General features: G+C 40.0%; 1 protein-coding gene across 7 annotated transcripts in view; it reads right to left on the reverse strand.

The window, feature by feature from the left end:
* The window catches only part of GAB1 (GRB2 associated binding protein 1), a 125215-nt gene that overhangs the window by 62648 nt on the left and 42384 nt on the right, over positions 1–20183 (reverse strand). The window contains exon 1 of one of the 7 annotated variants that reach the window (XM_034661573.1): positions 18599–19714. The exons of the other annotated variants lie outside the window; for them this stretch is intronic. The gene's annotated coding sequence lies outside the window, so the exon portion shown is untranslated. Of the gene's footprint in view, positions 1–18598; positions 19715–20183 lie in introns of those variants that run through there. 7 annotated transcript variants of the gene reach the window in all.

The following is a 20183-nucleotide window of genomic DNA, read 5'->3' on the forward strand; positions in this document are numbered from 1 at the left end:
TATTTTCATCTAATTTTTACCCATATACATACATACTTTTTAAGCAGCTAACTTTNTTAAAATGTAGCAGTTATTTTAAAAATAAGATAAAGAAAAACCTGCAGCAATAGCCTTGGCCCTCTACTTTCATGTCATAAACTTCCAAGTGACTGCACCTCTTAGTTTAAAGTACTGTGGTGGGATCTATATTTCTGGAGGTTATCCACTTTCCAAGTCAAGTGTTCTCCAGAATAAAATTGTGTAAGTTGTATGGGCAGGTTTTTAACAAATTAATTATTAATAAACTATAAGCAACAACAAATTCAACTGAAAAATTAGGGAGAAGTTATATATAATCCTATTGACATCGAAAATTTTTTTCCATATTTTCATCTAATTTTTACCCATATACATACATACTTTTTAAGCAGCTAACTTTTTAAAATAAGATGACTGTATCTTTGGTTTCATGAGCTACACTTCTAACTTTCAGAGGTTTAAAGTCCTCAGGTTTAAAATTTTAATTCACTATTATTTTACTTATTGTGACTTTTCCCAAGTCTTGTTTACCATGCTAGACTCATGGAAAATAAAGGTGAAGCCCTTGGGTTTTCTGAAACCCAATAAAGAAAATATATGTAATGACTAAAAATACAAGATATTTATCTTGGGCTTTCTTAGCACAGCATCCCAGATACATTCTAGTAATTAAGATATTTAATAATGAACTCAAAGAATGTCCTGTTAGGTCCTGTCCAATTTGCTACAGTATGCAATTCNAAATTCAACTGAAAAATTAGGGAGAAGTTATATATAATCCTATTGACATCGAAAATTTTTTTCCATATTTTCATCTAATTTTTACCCATATACATACATACTTTTTAAGCAGCTAACTTTTTAAAATAAGATGACTGTATCTTTGGTTTCATGAGCTACACTTCTAACTTTCAGAGGTTTAAAGTCCTCAGGTTTAAAATTTTAATTCACTAATATTTTACTTATTGTGACTTTTCCCAAGTCTTGTTTACCATGCTAGACTCATGGAAAATAAAGGTGAAGCCCTTGGGTTTTCTGAAACCAATAAAGAAAATATATGTAATGACTAAAAATACAAGATACTTATTTATCTTGGGCTTTCTTAGCACAGCATCCCAGATACATTCTAGTAATTAAGATATTTAATAATGAACTCAAAGAATGTCCTGTTAGGTCCTGTCCAATTTGCTACAGTATGCAATTCATGCTAGAAGCAAATAATAACTAAAACAAATATGTATAATCCTCGACAGAAAGGCTATCACCTGTTTTACCAATAATTGCTTTATCATACTGTACAGAACGACTTATTAAATCTAACAGATGAAGTATTTATTCCACCAAAAAGATCTTTTGATACTTCATTTGTGTTAGGCATTGTAATCTGAAGACATTCTTGAAATAAATACCTTTACTTCTTAGCCATTTAAATGTTTATTCCTTAAAAATTAAAAGATTAGGCAATCTATTTATAGATTATCTACAATGAACAAAGGATAGTTTGTTCCCAAAACAGAGAGAAAGTTGAGAAGAAACAAAGTATCTCTAGTGAAAATCTGACTAGCTTTAAAAATGAAATAAAAACAAAAGCGCCCCTCTGTATTTTGTTGAATAACTGACCATGAAAAGGCAAAGCAAAGACATTTGCATTTAAAGATTCAGATTATGTAACCCTAGGCTGGCTGAAGTCAAGGACTCTTTGGTAACTCAGATGCAATTCTTGGTGCAGCAAAGACAAAGGAAGAATAAAAAACACAACATCTTTAGCTGTCCTCCTCGACATGGCACGATTAAGGGCAGGGCCTGTCTCACCTAACAACTGAAGTCCCCAGTCCAACCCCATATGGCATTCTAAACTTGATGAGCAGTTTGAAAAAAGAAAATAACCAGAAATAAAAATTGTCCAGCACTGTAGCCATCAAGAAGCTCTTCCGGGGGCGCCTGGGTGGCACAGCGGTTAAGCGTCTGCCTTCGGCTTAGGGCGTGATCCCGATGGTATGGGATCGAGCCCCACATCAGGCTCTTCTGCTATGAGCCTGCTTCTTCCTCTCCCACTCCCCCTGCTGTGTTCCCTCTCTCGCTGGCTGTCTCTATCTCTGTCAAATAAATTAAAAAAATCTTAAAAAAAAAAAAAAAAGCTCTTCTGATTCCTCTCATCCTCGTTCTTCCATCAAATGGCTTAGAGGGTGACTGTAACTTACCATTTGTTTATACTCGGTCTCCTAGGCTACCTCCTCACAGCTCTTTCTCAAACCCAATACAAAGAAGGCCTGACAAAAGGGAGGAACTTAAAGTGTGGTGACTGAATACATGAGTGAGAGTCTTCATGTATAAGGTGAACCAAATAGGGATTATCATTATGGTCATCAATAGATAATTATTAAGTGGTTTGATGATGGAAACATGCTATAAAAGAAAAACAAACACTAGGACAATGAGTTGATTTAAAATTATCATTACACTTGTATTAATATGTTTACACTTTAAATGTAGAAACAAGCATACTAAAAATCACTTTAGATCCTCCTATATGAAATACAATTAAATAGAAAAACTTTCCCCCAAGGTATCCAGAAGGAGTAGCGAACATAAGGCTTAAGGTTATGGCGAATGCCATGCACCGGTAGGGGTTTCTTCTCCGTTCTTCTGTCTGCCCCCTAGTGGAGTTCCTGTGAGCAGAGAAAACAGAAAAGGCAGACACCCAAAAATGAAAAACAAACACAAACAGAACAGAACAAAACAAAACACGAAGCACTTACTCTGGACTTCTACAAATCAGTTACTCAAGAACAGCAAGTTAACTTACGAATTCCTATTAAACACTATGTTCCAAAGACAAAACTCATAACAACCAAGGTAGGTTCACTACTTCCTTGAGCACCTTTGGACTTCTGATCATTGCCTTTTAAGGAAGAGTCCGCATCTCTAGGTTGAATCTAGGTAGTATATGGCTTTCTCAATATTTAAGACAAACAACTTACTAACAGCCAGTTTCTAAGTTGACATGGTCTGGCTGCTATTTTTGGTTTTCAGGTGTCTCAGACAAGAACAGCTAAAACAAAATCATTTCCAAAACAAAGATTCTGGGAAACTATAGATTTATGTCTACAGTTCTTCAAGTCAAGGAACAGGTAAAGTGAAAGAGACCATGGTTCAGTGATGGCGTGGCTGAATGACTCCTCTCAAAAAGCATGCTTATCTCCATAGGGATCTTTCTGTCTAGAGAGGAGTGTGGGTTTTGGTTATGATCTCATCATCAGCAACAGCAGACTCTTCTCTAAACTGTCTGCCCGTCCTATACTAGCGTTTTGCACTAACATGTACAGCTCTTTAAATACGAAGATGACAGACATAAATAATCTATCATGTGGCACGCCCCTCTCCCCCTGTGACTGGTAACACACATTTGCAAGACAACCAGCCCGGGTGATACAAATTATACTCCCTGAAGAAAACATCAGAAAATGATCCCTGAAGGGGAGATGCAAGTATTAGACATAGTTTCTGGGCTACAGTGATCTTGTGGTTCCATTTCTTAATTTCCAGAGCAGTAAGAACACATAACTCATGATTATTAGAAACAAAATGATTTCTAGAGAGGCAATTCATATTTAAGGAACTGAACATATAAAACTCCTCCTGCATTAGTAGGAATTCTGTTTCCCGGAACCAGATCAAAATCAAATGAGAGAATCCATACAAAAAACATTCTGAGATACATAAGGGCACAAAAACAGAGTTTACTTAATTACCATTTTTAACCACCTTTGAAGAAGTGCATTAGTATAATAATTCTGGCAGGTTCTAAAAGCAGCGAGCTGCCAGTGATTTATGACTACATTTTACAGGGATGCAGTATCAGCTTAAAACACACTGGCCAGCTTTTTCATGGAGGAAACAGAGTAGCCTAAATCAGGAGAGATAAAACGTTCAAAGGTTTGTTTTAACAAGCAAATGCTGAGGATATAGGAATACAGGACTTAAAGTTCTTCTGTTCTCAGACTGCAGTGAATGCTCTGAAAGGCGAGAGGAATGAGGAGACAGCTGACATCCATCTTCCTTGTTCGTTTATCTTTCCCCTTTGGACAACACCCTCAGAGACAGGAAGTATCAAGGAAGACAAGACAAAACTCCTAAGCTTTTAATGCTTTTCCCAATTTCTCTGTTGTTACTTAGATCTCTACTAGAAAGGCAGGAAAAGGCAAATTCCAACCAAGGACCCCCAAAAGACTTATTCAAATCACTAAGGTTCCTATGTCAGGAAGCAGGAAGTGGGGAGGGGGATTTCCCCAAGTCTCTGTACTTGGATATGTTGGATATGGATCCACAGGTTAATTTTTATCTCTTCTCTATTTTACTACCAGATTATTTATAGAGGGTAAAGCAGCTAAAATAATTGACTTTAAAAATTTACTGTATTTAGGCAATGATATCACTACTAAGTTTTAAATACACTGACATTATGATACAATTCTTAAAGCATGCTTACACATCTAATTTAATGTTTTGAAGTCTGCTCAAATTATTCATTAAAATGAGTAACAAAGGAACAAAACAATGAAGAAGCAGCTGTTCAATTTGGGTATCTGATTCGCAGCACGCTGTGTATTTATAGTTAAAAAGAGCAAAATAAGCTACTCAAGAAAGAATTGTTCCCACTCTCAAGTAATTATATTTTTAAAATTAGTGCAGTATCACTGGTAAAGACCTGAGTTTACACAAGCAACACTCACTTTCTAGTGTGCTGCAAAATCACAAATGTGCAGCAATAATCACAATTTGTAGTCCTATTTATTATCTTTTCTTCTGGTTTGTTTGGCATCTTCTTTCTCCAAGGAGACTACATATAAGCAACTTCAGAGCAGAGACTATCTCTTTGAGTCACTTCTATCTACCAAGCTCATAGCACATTAGAAGAAATAGTAATAATATAAATAAAACTGTATTAAAATGTCCTATCAAATTCATACCTACAGGAGGTTAAACGTCAATTCTATAGTATCAGACAACGTAGTAATCCTCACTCCAGGCACCCCCCTCCCTCCCAGTTCTATTCTAAAGGAAAGCATGTCCTGGTTTTGGCTTCTCTTGGTAGTTACTCTTGTGGGTTATTCTCTGCCTGCCCCCCCCCTCCCTGCAGCAGCACCACCCTGCTCCATCCCTAACCATTCTCTGCCCTTCTCTGTGTTTGGGGAGCGGGGTTAGTGTGTTTATTCTCTTTTCTCCCGGCTTTAACTCCTAGTTTCCAGTGGTGGCTGCTTAATTCCTAAGCACAGTGTCCCTGGGTGATGGCTCCTACACTGTTCCAGAGCTCAAGGGTCTTATGTGCACAGTTTTTAAAATTAGTACTTATTGTATCCAGCCCTAAAGGTGTAAGGACCTTCCTCTAAACCCAGCCCACAGCACCATAAGTAGTCCTTCATTAAAGTCTGCATTTGAACCTTCTGAGCTGAATTCAGTCTTTTTTTTTTAAAGATTTTATTGATTTATTTGACAGAGAGAGAGAGAGACAGCCAGCAAGAGAGGGAACACAGGCAGAGGGCGTGGGAGAGGAAGAAGCAGGCTCCCAGTGGAGGAGCCTGATGTGAGGCTCCATCCCACACCACCAGGATCACGCCCTGAGCCAAAGGCAGATGCTTAACGACCGGGCTCTTACCAGGACACTACAAGATACCTCATATTTCCAAACCTATGCTTATATAGGACTTATTACTTTTACGTTATCTACCCAACCTTGCCGGTCAGCTCACTTTCCCCCTATTACCCCTCTTCTTCTTCCCCCCAATGTAGACAGACCACGGGTTCCAGTCCCTCAACCAGAGGGGCTTCAAGCCACATACTTATGCCGGTTTTTGTTACGGACGTAGTAGAGTGTAACTTTCTTGAACCATGAGTTTTCATCCCCTGCTTTCATCTTCCCTCATGCCCTTCCATTGCCTAATTATCCTCTGCTGTACATATACTTCCACATTGTCAAGGCTAACAGCATTGACATTCTGCTCTAGAACCACCTCGCTTCTCTGTGTTTTTTCACTCTAAGGTTGAGTCTGAGAGTTTAAAATCAACGAGGGGCACTGACACTATCATGACAACAGGTCTGTTGTTTCCTATAGTCCCAGGCTGGGGCTACGTCTGCATTTGCCTCTATCCTTGTCCAGTGTCAATGTCACTACCCCAGGACGCATGACAGAGAATGCTCCTATAGCCACAGTCTAATGGATTCTCTGTGTTTTACCTCACCAACTGTCTTTATTAACTTTCACTTCTTGTCGGTCCCCTTCTTTCATAGGTCCACCCTGCTGGAATACCCACCACCACCTCCCTATCCTTCTCCTTCACCAGGACTGGGTGCTGATGGGCCTGGTTCGTGGCTTTCATCTGCGAATTCCTGCACTGCTTCCCCCAAGGTGGGTCCACCAACCCCTGCATGCCAGGTCTTCCTCTTCCTTGGTTTATTCCTCATTTTGCTACATCCAAATCCTGAGAAAGGGTATTGGAAGGCATGCTTAAAGGAAACAGTATAGCACAGTGGTTACTAACATTTCATAATTCACTTCTGTTTGAAAGGACAGTTTCAAAAATTAATATTTCTTATGTTATTCTCTTAGAGTAAAGGGAACAATATTTAAAAGCCCTTCCAAACATTTTTGAGGGTTTAGTTGCAGCTAAAGGCCTTAACTACCTAACTCATGTACATCTAATAATCTTACTGTTCATCATTTAAATTATAATAATTTTAATCCATGAAAACACGGATTTCATGTTCAATTTCCCTTTTATGTACTCAACTGTGTATCTGTAGAACAGAATTCATTCAAAATCTAAAATATTCTTCTTAGCACAAAAACATCTAAAATGATATCAACTGGTAACCCTATGTAAGCCGGGAGAGGATATCTCCGTGGAATAATGAGTAACTATATTCAATTTATTCATTCACTCATTCATCCAAAAGTATTTATTGAGCACCTCTATGTGCCACTGTTCTGGCTACTGGAGGAACGGTAATAATTCAAGAAACAAAAATTCACCTAGCTCAGCAAACTCAATTTCTAGTGGAGGAAGACAAAAACAAGCGAACAATTAGGACTGGTTTTAGAATTCTGTAATTGCTAGAAGGGAAAACTAAAGTTGATCTGAAAGTCCTAATCTCATGTAAATAATCCAAAGGATGTGTGGAACTGTCATGATACTCTCACAGAAAGTAGTTAGTACACTAAGCCACCACTACTCTTAACACGGTCCCACAGGGCAGTGCCAATTACCAAGCTCTTAGGATCAGATCCTGGGAGTGCAGGCTTGACAGCTCTGCAATCTTGTCTTCTCAAAGGTCTCCATCAGCTAATAACATGAGGTAATCAATGTGCGGCTTCACTGTGTAATCTCCATGCAAGGCCATTACTTCAGTCCCCTGACATCATCAAATACCAGTCCTGGAACACTTATCTCTCTAGTCCAATATCCATAAACAGAATAAAAAACTCAAGTGAAAAAGGAGGAAAAAGAAAGAGTGAATCAACCTTCATTACATATTTTTTTTGTTTCTTTTGTTAAGTTTCCACATTCTGTAAATAACAGTTTGCTCTTATACCTGGGAGAGAGCAAGGGAATGAATAGAGAGGTATTAGAGAAGACGAAGAAAAGTATTCAGAAATCCAACAAATGTTGTATGATGATAAGACAAGTGGCTAAAGATAATAAAATTACTCAGCCTAAAAAATAAATACACAAAATATGATGATTTTGTATATACGACAAGGTTTCTTGAGGGAACATACCTTACACACAACGTGTGTTCAGTAAGCATTACTTGACTTGATGCTGAAAATTTATTTCTGCAAAGGAAACAATTTCCTTCAAATGGGAGCAAATTAAACTGGACACACAGACTAACTGAGGTGGGATCCCTAGGGAAGTAGGAGTGTTACCACTGGCCATTCTGCAGAAACTCCCACTTCCTTTTCATCTAAATGTTTCTGCTTTTCTGACTACCTTTCTTATTCGTGTTTCTTTTTCTCTTTTTAACCATTATCCTCTCTTCCATGTCTCTCATCCACTTTATTTCTTCTTACACTTTATCATATACACATCAAAGAATTTGCTTTTTTTCAAGTGTTTGTTACATTTAATGTCCTTTTTATTTTTTTAAAGATTTTATTTATTTGACAGAGACAGCCAGCGAGAGAGGGAACACAAGCAAGGAGAGTGGGAGAGGAAGAAGCAGGCTCCTAGCGGAGGAGCCTGATGTGGGGCTTGATCCCAGAACGCTGGGATCACGCCCTGAGCTGAAGGCAGACGCTTAACAACTGTGCCACCCAGGCGCCCCTAATGTCCTTTTCTTAACTTAAAAACAGGCACCTTTATTACTTTTTATGCTTTCAATTTTTTTTTTTTTTTTTTTACATTTGAGTTTAGGTTGCTTTTTTTTTTTTTTTTAAAGATTTTACTTATTTGTCAGAGAGAGAGAGAGCACAAGCAGGGGGAGCGGCAGGCAGAGGGAGAAGCAGGCTCCCCACTGAGCAAGGAGCCAGATGTGGGACTGGATCCCAGGACCCTAGGATCATGACCTGAGCAGAAAAGGCAGACGCTTAACTGACTGGGCCACCCAGGCATCCCAAGTATATAGGTCATCCTGACTTCTTTTTTCAGCAAAGCAGGCACTATTAAAAAGAAAATGGGCCTTCATTCTTGATGCAGAGGACAGAAAATGACCTTTGATAATTTGGACATTCATCACTTGAAAGCAAGGACTAGTTTAGATCATCTCTAAAGACTTTCCACCACCACTACAGTAATAATAATCATTAACATTTATTGAATACTAAATACCAGGCATTGTTTTAAGCACTTTATACATTAACAGAGTCCTCGCCACAACCCTATGAGGTATGCACTGTAATTATTCCCACTTACAGATGAGAAAACAAGTCACAGAGAGATTGAGTCACTTGCCCCAGGTCATACTAGAAGTAGTAAAGTTAGGACTTGAACCAATGCAGCCTGGCCCCAGAGCCCAAGTCCTTAACCACTGTTATACTACCTGTCTATGACAGGGGGCGGCAAACATTTTTGTAAAGGGCCAGCTAGTAAATATTGTGGACCTTGCAGGCTACACATGGTCTCTAACTCCTTGTCTTTTTCTTCTTCCTCTCTTTAAACAATCTTTTAAAAATGTAAAAAACCTTCTCACACATAATCAGGGCTACAGGTTGTAGTATGCTGACTCCTGGGCTATGATTTTATTATTCTCTGCGAGCCAGTCTACTACTTTCTATTTAGACAAATTCGGACAGAAGCAAAGGTGAAAGATTCCAGATAGGTAGCTTAAAATCCATAGTCCATGAATGCCCAAGAGCTATCAATTGTGGGCTGCCACTGAAACAGTAAAGGTAAAAAAAAATGCAAACATCAAAATCAAAGAATTGCAGGTGCTTTGTGGACACACACAAGGACAGATGAGGCAGGTACAATGATCACTAATGGGAATTAATGAAAAACAAAAGTCTAAGTGAGCTTCAATACCCTAGTATTTCACAAGTATAAAACTCTGAGTGTTTCTCTTCCTTACTTTCTCTGCTGGGCAGAACTATTATAATCTACTCATGATGTCTGAGAATAACATCTGCATGTTAAAGAAATTCCTTCTTTTTCAAAGTCTCTCATAAATACAAATTAATTGTTGCATTATCAAGAGATTCATTATCTTCAATGCCAGAAACTAAAGAAGAGTAGCTAATGAACTATTAGCTCAAGACCCCTGAAGAACTTGGAAATCATAAGAATAAGAACTTCGTCAACTGGTCTTCCTCCAGGTCCTCTGGCAAGGTCCCACTTACATGAAATATCAACATGTCACCACCACTTACCACCCTCTTAAGATTTCAGATTTTTCTACATGTTTTTTTTAGCCCCCATACATTTTACCACAGCTTTTCTTTAAAAAAAAAAAGCAAAAGCTCTATTTCGACAATGAAGTAATCATTTTGATAAATGCATTCAGAAAGTAGGAATTTAAGCACTTTATTTTGGCTTTTGACTCTACCAGGTCAAACAGGTAGATCTACAAATCCCACCTCTAAGGAAACTTACTTCTTAGAGGTCAACATTTAGATAAAATTTGGTTCAGGGTATTACTGTTAATTACTTTTGCATTTTGGTGGGGGACAAAATAAAAATTGAAAAACAGAATCACTTCTACTTTCTTTCCTATCAGCTTTGGACCATCTGTTTAAAACGACTTCAACTATTTTTAGCAGTTAGGCAATGGGTTACTTACAAAAACAAAAACAGATGCCTGCTCTTTAAGATGACCCCGTTATCAAACATATGAGCATTACTTGCAGACAAGAGTCCAAAGCAAGTTACCCAGCAAAGGCTAAAAATGCAGATTGAAAAAAATATACTACGGAGCAACTCAGGGCATGATTTCATTCCTTCTACTTGTTTCTTAGCAATTGCTAAATACACACGAATACATGAACTGGAGGAGGTCACATTTATAAGGGTTTGAAAACGTTCGCTGTAATACTAGATTGTTACCCCTAACTTGGCTGTCCTTAAGAATTTGTACATTTCTTCTATTGAGAAAAGTTGCTTACTTAATAGTTAATTTTTACCTGAAGCACTTTCTACTAAATGCAGGAACTTGTGCATTTTACCTTTGTTTTTTCTTTGACAACAGTGACAAGTCAGAGATAATCTCAATGAAAATTTATGTGTTTCTTAACACAGTACAAAGTATACCTCTTAAAGAGAAAAATCAAAGACAGACTGAGCAAGTCCCCGCTCTTCCCTGACTTCTTTTCTGCGCTTTGAAATTACTATCTTACTCCTAGAAAAAGTTTCTTTAGAAGCTGGTGAACTTTGTCCTTGCCAGGTCAGATAAAGGGTTAACTTTAATTTACAGATCAGGCCTTTTTCCTAGTGGCTGGTTGAAAGGAAGGAGGAGCACAGCTAAATCAGCATTCACTCTTTTATCACAGTCCCACCCCTTTTGCTTTTTAATCCACAAGCTTTCTACCCTCAAGGCCTTTTGATCCGCCCTCAAGGCTTATCAGGATTTGAGGTTCAATAGTTAAAGGACCCCTTCCCCCAAAACAACTAACACCTGATGGGACAAAAAATTCTGCTGCAGCAGGTCTTTGATCCCTCTTCCTTTGAACAAGAATATTTAAACCCTTAATTAAAATGTTATTTTTTAATAAATAAATAATGGTTGCATTTATTAAGCACTGTGATGCAGACTCTGAGCTGCTCGCTCACATCTGGTCCTCTCTTCTTCCACAGTGAATGAGTTTTAACTGGGTACAGGGCTGTCCAGCTAGAAATGACACTTCCTAGCCTCTCCGGCAGCTGGATGTGACCAGGTGACAATTCTCCCTGGTGCGGTGAATGGCAGGGATGTGTACCATTTCTTGGCTTAAATGCACTGAGCATGATGTCTCCACACTCCCCACACCCCTCTTCCCCATCAACTTCAAGCTGGGACACAAAACATGCCCACAACCTTGCCTTAACCATGTAGATGGACTCTGTGATGGTGGGGGCCGTGGGGTAGTAAGGAGGAGAGAACCTGGCTCCCTGGCTTCCCTGACTGCCTAGCAAAGAGCCTGGAAGCCTTATCTGGTTATGTGGGCAATAAATAAAGTCTTATCTCCTTTAATTCACTATATGTTGGGGTCTCTTTGTTCCACAGCATAGGCTTTACCACAATTGGTGCAAACACTGTATGTAGCTCTGTTCTGAGTACTTTACATGAGCCTTTGAGGAAAGTACTCTTATTATTCCCATTTTCCAGCTGAAGAAATACAGACTCAGACGGTTGAGTGACTCTTCCAAGGGCAAAGAGTAGGAAGGACGGTGCAATGGTCAACTGCAGATCTGTATGACGTCAAGTTCAGATACCCAACCACACCACAGTGTTTCTTAAAAAGAAACTACTAATCACTGTGCAAGTATCTCACTCTGACTGAGATTTCTCTTCTGTTACCTCTTACATACCTAGAGTAGAAATATCATGAGCTCAAAATTAAGGAATATAAATTATATTTGGCTTGTTCATAAATGCCTTTAATTTACTATACTGAAGATCTAAATTTGTATAAAACCCCCAAACTTCAAAGGAATCACACAGCGGGCCAAGCAGAGACAGCCTTCTGGTTGAAACTTTTTACTCCATTTCCAAAATTATTATTATTTTTTAAGATTTTATTTATTTGACAGAGAGAGACAAAGTGAGAGAGGGAACACAAGCAGAGGGAGTGTGAGAGGGAGAAGCAGGCTTCCCACTGAGCAGGGAGCCCAATGCGGGGCTCGATCCCAGGACCCTGGGTTCATGACCTGAGCCGAAGGCAGACACTTAACAACTGAGGCATGCATGCACCCCCATTTCCAAAATTCTATCATGTTATACACAAAGCCTAGATCTGTACCTCAGTTCAGTGCTGTTAAGTCACAGGATTAATTCAGAACAAACTTTTTGGCTATTTAATATTGCGTTTGTTATGAAAGGGCCCATGAAACACAACATTGGGGTTTTCCTTTCAGTAACAGGAGGCCACACACTTTGAACCTTCACTCCTTCACGAAAACCAGGAGAGCTACCAGTGATGTATGTGTTGGAGAGATTTGACAGGGGAAAGGGATGAGGGGGACTTTGTCTTTATATTTCACCTCTTAAAAAAATCGTTTTTCTTAAGAATCCATTTAATCTTCTAGAAAGCTCTTACGATTAAGTGCCAGAACCCATTTATTTATTCGTTCAATAAATATGCACTGAACACATACTGTTCATTGAGTCTGTACCAGACAGAATCCTAGGCGACAGGGTAAGGGCGGGACTTTCTCATAATGGTAATGGTTTTTTTACCTTAACCTAAGCTTGTGTGAAAATTCCAGAATAAACTGTCTTACATTCTAATAACCGCAAAATGCATCACCTGTAAGAAAAGAAAACCCTTCTTTCCCTCCTTTGCTGCCTCTGTCAGAAGGGCCGCGAGCGCAGTGTATTTATGCTTCCAGCATCCTCTCTTGCACGCGCAGGAGAAGCCTTGCCGCTTTGTCTAGGTAGCAGCCTTCCTTCCAATCCTTCACAAGGTCTGAAGACACACTGAAAATTCATCCTTATTCATCTGCTTCCCAACATGGTCGCCAACCTCACTAGGTTTTAATTAACAGGAGATGAGTGAACAACAGGAGTTCTTTGCCAGCACCAGCAAGAATTTCATTATTTAGACTGGTCTCCTCATTCTAGGTTTGGTTAAAAAGAAGAGGAGAGAAATGCCAACCATTTCTATAAAAATAAAAGCTCTTGTACATTTGATTACTAACTGTGGAAAGACAAAGCTGTGGAAATACTACTTTCTGTGAGTGTCACAGGGGTGATTTTAGAGGGATCTACCATGGGGAGGTACGTCTCCAGCTCCGGCAGGAAGGCTGAGATAATGCCGCAATCCTCCACTGGGGGTGGCCTCTTTGGCTTTCCTGCCGGTGGCCCAGCTCCGGCACCCAGGGGGTTCGGCACACAGGCTCTTCCTTATGCCTCACAAAAGCACTGTCTGATTTCTGGCTCAGCCTTGGCTTTCCAAGGAACTGTTAAACTTCCAAATATGACCGCATTCAAATACTGCTTCAGGTCTTAAGAAACACTTAAAAAAATATATAGTGTTCTTTCACTAAAAACTAGCAAAAAATGGCTCCGGTTTTTAAGATCGTAAGTGGCACTCATTTTGAATGCAACTATCAGGGCTCTATTTTCATTTGCACCTAAGTTCCTCAGGTAGTAAGTGGCAATTTTTAGTGAGAGGCATTAATTTGTAGATGGCACTGTTTATAAACAGCATTGCTGTAACACTGACTCAAACTGATGCTTCACATTTTGTCTGAGGGCTGTGCCTTGCGATGGCAGGACCATATTCTGTGGGGGTTTGGGTCAAGGCTGAGAAGGGAAATCAGCTGGGCCCAGGAGAGGCTGGGCTGGAAGTGAGGCAGGGACTCCCTTCTCCCCTGCAAGCCTGCTACTGCTGCCTGGGCCTCAAAGCCACCTTCCCTGAAGGCCTTCTCTGGTCTCCACGCCAAAGGGCCTCTTCCTGCCCCAAGATGGGGCTAGGGGCTTGATCCCAGGACCCTGGGATCATGACCTGAGCTGAAGGCAGATACTTAACCGACCGAGCCACCCAGGTGTCCCAATAATGCTCTCCTTTACAAATGGAAGCTCACTTTAGTAACCACCCTTTGTACCTTCCCTCTTCGCCTCCACCAAATCACTTTGTGCTGAGGCTCCTTAAATCCTTCGTTAAACACTGCTCTTCAACAATCAGCTGCACACTAACTCACTGCCCTGTGGGTCACTAGTCTTCGTAAGAATCAAGATCTGACTCTGAATTTCCAAGGACACGACTCACCCTGCTTACCAGGACCCTTACCGTGGTAGAGACTACCAGTTGCTCCCCTAATATCCACTTCCTCTTGTCAGCGAGCCCTCTCGCTCAACTATAGACCCCAAGAGTTATTTCTTATGGCACTTTCTTGAAGCACTGACAACCGGTGGGACGTTCAAACCACCAGTCCAGAAAAGCCGTGTCAGCAGTGGAATGCCTACAAGACCACACCCCACGCATCCCCTTCCCTGAACCTCTTCCTATAAAACTCTAGGTGTCCATCTTATGGGTGAAAAGGTCAACGAAGGCTTGAACCTGCCACTTCCCCCTGCTGCCAGCACCAGAAATAAATTTCTTTCTTTTTTCCAAACCCTCACCTCTTGAGTTATTGGCTCAGTTCTTGCTGACAAGTTTATCCGAGTTTGTTCGGCAGAAGTGTTGGCAAGCCCGGCCAGATGCCACGCTTTCAATTTGTCCGGCCCCCTTGGGATTCCCTGGGAATGAACAACTGGCTGGGGCAGTGCACCAGGGCTCACCTGTTTCCTGAGTCAGTGGATGTGATCGATCGCTTGGTAGCACCCTTTTTTGATAGTACGCCAGCAAACTTCTTCTATGAAGAGCCAGATAATAACTTCCTTAGGCTTCGCAGGCAATATGGTATCTGGCAAAACTACTTACCTCTTCCATTGTAGTGTGAAAGCAGCCACAGACAATTCATAAACAAATGGGAGTGGCTGTGTTCCAATACAATTTTATTTACGATGACAGGTGGCTCGCTGATCTGATACTCAGATCACTGTTTGCAGACCCCTGTTCTAGAGTAACAGAAGCTTTCACAGAGTGGCTGACTTGCTGAAGATGATGTTTTCCAGCCTCCTTTACAGCTAGCTGTGGTCATGTGACTATGAAAATGATCTGTACAACTTCTGGATCAGCCCCCTTCTCTTGGGCTGAAGAGAGATCATGGTGAGTCATTTTTGACTGTGAAGATGGGGGCAACACCCTTGGGATGACAGAGAAACAATATGGAAGGAATCTGCCTAATGAAGTACCATAACTAGTCCTGGACCCGTATGGATATCTGGACTACCTTTTACTCTGTTAAGTCACCATATTCTGGTACATCTTTTTGTAAAGCTTTGCATTTTCAGGCACAGCTCAAGTGTATGGTCTGTATTCTAAAGGGGAAATATCTTTGTTGCAGGACTACGGAATGATTACAAACCCACACACTGGTCAGATGACCCTGCACGAAATCTGTCATCATCACAGAAACTAATACCAAGTGAAAGCTTATTCTGTGGCATGCACTTATACAAGCTCTCACTTATCTTGAAAGCAGTTATTATTACGATCGTGTTTACAGATGAGGTTCGGAGACATTAACAAATATGCCCAAAGTCATACTGGTCCTAACTGCTCAGATATGTAAACTTGGGGACATGTGACTCTCAAACATACACTTTCCCACAAATCAACTCCCTTGTGCCAAGGACAAGCCACAGTAGTCAGTTCTAGGGGAATACTGAGAGATGGCTTTGTGATTCCAGGTTTCAATTTTCAAATTGAAAAGCACCACTAAGATACACTGAATGACAGCTCCATTTGGTTTAATTACTACTCCCCTTAAAGAGCCAAGTAAACCAAAATGGCACAAGTTTCATGACTTACCCAGATTTCTTTGAAAGACTCTGAGAATGCCAGAATGTGGATTTTATGAGACAGCCATGGGGGCTGCCAACTTGGTCCCAGCTATTGCCACCACTTCCTCCTCCACTGCCCGTTAGAAGTTAGCTGCCTGGACACCTGCTACAGCAGGCTGAACAGAGCCTGCAAAGTGGTTTCAAACTGTGCCAGCAGAGGGGAAGATTTTCTTTTCTCTCCAGGAAAGGGTGAGCAATGCCACCGACATGTGCTACTGACCCTGCTCTGCCAGGTGTAGCATCCGTCTCTGCTGGGGGCTTGGCACCCATCGCGGGGACCATCTGGCTCCATTTCCCTGACAACATGGCCTTTCCTGTTCTGTACAGCCTGGAGGCTCAAGAAAAGTCGAATTCGCCCCAACATGAAAGCGCAGCCAGTGGCACCAACTGTTCATGGTAGATGAACCCAAAATTCAGTTGCAAAAAATCTTAACCTTATTTTTTCAAATTTGAAGGGAGGAACTGTTTCAAAACTAGTTTGATTTCTTTAATAGAATAAGTTGATTTCTGAAAACTTGACCTGTTTAATCAGCTATTAAAAATTAATTATTATAATTAACTGTTACCATACCAAGAATTATGTATTTCAAGAAAATGTTTTGTTACAGAAATGTAATGAAGAATAGATAAGTCCATCTTGAGTAAAGGCACAAAATTAACATGTTCTCAATTACTTTTTAAGCCAATTATTTTTAAAATAGGAAGTAAGACCTCGGCCCCAAAATGGACTTTTTAATTTGGCACATCTTTAAGTATTTCCAGAGCCAAACAGATGCCCAATCATACAGCCACTGAAAATCATATTTTCAAAGAATATTTTGGAATGTGGAAAATGGTCTCACATATATTGCTATGCCAAAAAAAAAGCAGGTTTCAGAAAGGCTTACAGACATTCTTATAAAAGAATAACTACGTATCTAGATAAACATACATAGAAAACTAGTCTGGAAGTAAATACCTCGACATTTTAACAGCAGTTTTTCTCTGAGTGGTCAAACTGCAAGTGGTTTTTATTTTCTTTTCAGCATTCTCAAAATCTTCTAGAACATATCATAAAAGTATACATCCAAAAAAAAAGCTAGAAAGAAAATCATGACACTAAAGGGATAGCTTTCTCCTGTGTTCTGTGAGGATGCAGAATGTGGTTTGGGGAGTAGGGCAAGTTATTTTATGCCTAATTCTACAGATACGAAAGTCTCAGAAACTCACATATTAAACAACACACCAAGTCTCGATGTTCCAACACTGGACATTTCAGGAAGAACAGAGGGGTACCATCACACACAGAGTGAGTCACTGGGGAAAGGGTCTAGACTCATTACAACACACAGCTATTCTCCACATTTCATCCCCACTAAACCAACATTAAAAATGGAATGAGGAGTATGTGTAGCACTCAAACATCTGTGACATATCATTATGGAAGAATAATATTTCCAGGAATTCTAATTCACAATTACTGCTTTCAATTTGAGAAAACAACAGTCAAATTAAAAAGAAATACGTGCAAGTCACAACTTAGCAGTAGCTAAAATCAGCTAGAGATCAGTTTCTATTTCACAATGGGAGTTACCAAAACCTTAGAAAATCCCCACGATTTGGGAATAGAAGTTAGGATAAAGTCTAAAATCAGAAAATGTATCTCCTACCCCAAGTCACAAGGCACAACAGGGTCTGAGGCAACCTGTCTGCAGACAATGAAAAAAACAACAACAACACAAAAACCTTAAAGGCTCAGGCTCACAAATCACTGGCCCAAGTTTCACACTAATGGTCATATGATCCTCCAAGCACTGCTTCTCAGACAAACAGTCTCTTCTTTCGTGAAGCCAACAAGATCACCGAAAAGGCCTAAACTAACCAAACTCCTTTACTTTTTAAATTACTTTTTACTCTTAACAAAGGAAAACAGGACTTTGAAAGAAATATTTCAGGAAAAGGTGAAGGTAGGGAGTTTCAGGAAAATGTCTGATAAAATTCCATCGCTTTTCTAAAACAACAAAAACATAGTCTCCCAAGCCTCAAATACAAAAGCAGAACAGAAGATAAAAATGTGGTCCCAAATTACACCATCCCTGAGAGAAACACATTTTCACTTGCTGTTTCAATACATATTTCCCACACAGGATTATTTTATTTAGAGGAAAATACAGATGTATAATCTAGACATATACATATAGATGAATAAAATATAGATGTATAATCACTAAATGTCATGTACATCCTATGTAGGATATATATATAATCCTACAGAAATATACATCTTTATGGAGAAATTTCACCTGCCTTAAACAAATATTTAGTTAACTGAAGAGATTTTCAACACTGAAACAACAATGGAGAAAGACACATAACAAACAGCATTAGTCTGTCTAACCAGAGAACAAGCAAAATGACAGCTCAAAGAGATAGATTGTAGGGTAAAAGAAAAAAAATCACTAAGATACTAAATAAGATTCTGATCCATCAGCATCAATGTGACAAAGACAGCAAACACACCTTTTACGTGGGCTGCCTAAAAGGACAGCTTCCCCGTACCTCTGACTTCCATCATCCTGCTCCTGCCCGAGTCCAGGAAAGTAATATATGCCCACGGAAACACTAGTCTGGCCTCCACCCAAGTCAGTGACTTCAACTGCTCCACCTTAATAACAAAAGCTGTACAGAGTGGACGTGCAGGGAGAGGAAGAGATGAAAGCTGATGCAGACTTCCAAGAGCAAATCTATCTCCTGCTAAAGAAACTGGCCTAGCACTGTTCAGAAATAACAGCCTCAACAGAAAATACCAGTTATCCTTATAAAGCCTGTCATCATTCCACGCAATGTTGTAAAAGTTTGCATTAAACTCTAACAAACAAAGATTTTCATTGCAGCAGACTGCAGTAAACACAGACGTATCACGTGCCCGGGACCATTCTGAGCAGTGTACAAAGAGGAACACACGGGATCTCCCAACCACCTGATGAGATAAGTGCTACTGGCATCAGTTTACAGATCGGGAAACTGAGGCACTAGACAGATAAGTGACTTTTCCAAGATCACAAAGCAGTCCAGTAGAACCCAGGCTCTCTGGCTCTGGAGGTCAAGGATTAATCACAACACGAGACTATCCCACCCACACTGCTAGTACCAGCAGCCCTGCTTGCCCAAACCTCATGGTGGCCTCAGAAACTGGTACTCCCAGGGCGACAATTTTGTTCCTGCTTTCTGGCTGCTCCCTGGAGTGGAGGGGAAAGGCAGAGTGTCTACTTTATGTCAGCTCCTTCAGAAAAGATAAATGCTCTCATCTCTCGTGTCATATCAACATTATTATTACTATTCTTATTGTAATTATTATTCCCATTTTACCGATGAAAAACTGAGATTCTGAGGGGTTAAGTCTCTTGCTTAATGCTAGTGAGAGGTAGGGCTGGCAATTGAGCCTAAAATTGTACATGGTCCGTGTTCCTGCCACTACAGAAAGCAACCTACCTCCCTAGTCACAGGTTCATCTCCTAACTGGGCGACTCATCCAACAACCAGAGATGATCTCCCATATTTGAGCTAATCACTTCAAAAACAAAAGCTGCCTGAACAACTGGGAGGAACACGGAAGAGTGGGGAAGAAAGGTCTGTAAAATTCCAACATAACCGCAAAAAAAGCCGCTCAGACCACAGAAAACTNGTATTTGAGCTAATCACTTCAAAAACAAAAGCTGCCTGAACAACTGGGAGGAACACGAAGAGTGGGGAAGAAAGGTCTGTAAAATTCCAACATAACCGCAAAAAAAGCCGCTCAGACCACAGAAAACTCCCAGCTAGGTAACAGAAAGCATATCTGGTATGCAAATGCTCAGCACCATCGCAGAGAACTACGATTTATAAATAGAAACAACTGTATACTTCAGATGCACATGGACTAAGGTTCTGCAAATCCTATTCGATTTTACATGCACCAGAACTCACTCCTGAGAAGAATTCAATGGTTAAGCCCCTTTGTAAAGTCAAAAGCTCTTTATAATAATCATTCACTACTTTCTAACTCTGTGAATATTCAAAAGGAGGTATTTTATAAACCTGATGAGGCATATAATAATCCAAATTA

Source organism: Ailuropoda melanoleuca, chromosome 5 (assembly GCF_002007445.2).
Source record: "Ailuropoda melanoleuca isolate Jingjing chromosome 5, ASM200744v2, whole genome shotgun sequence".
Lineage (NCBI taxonomy): Eukaryota > Metazoa > Chordata > Mammalia > Carnivora > Ursidae > Ailuropoda > Ailuropoda melanoleuca.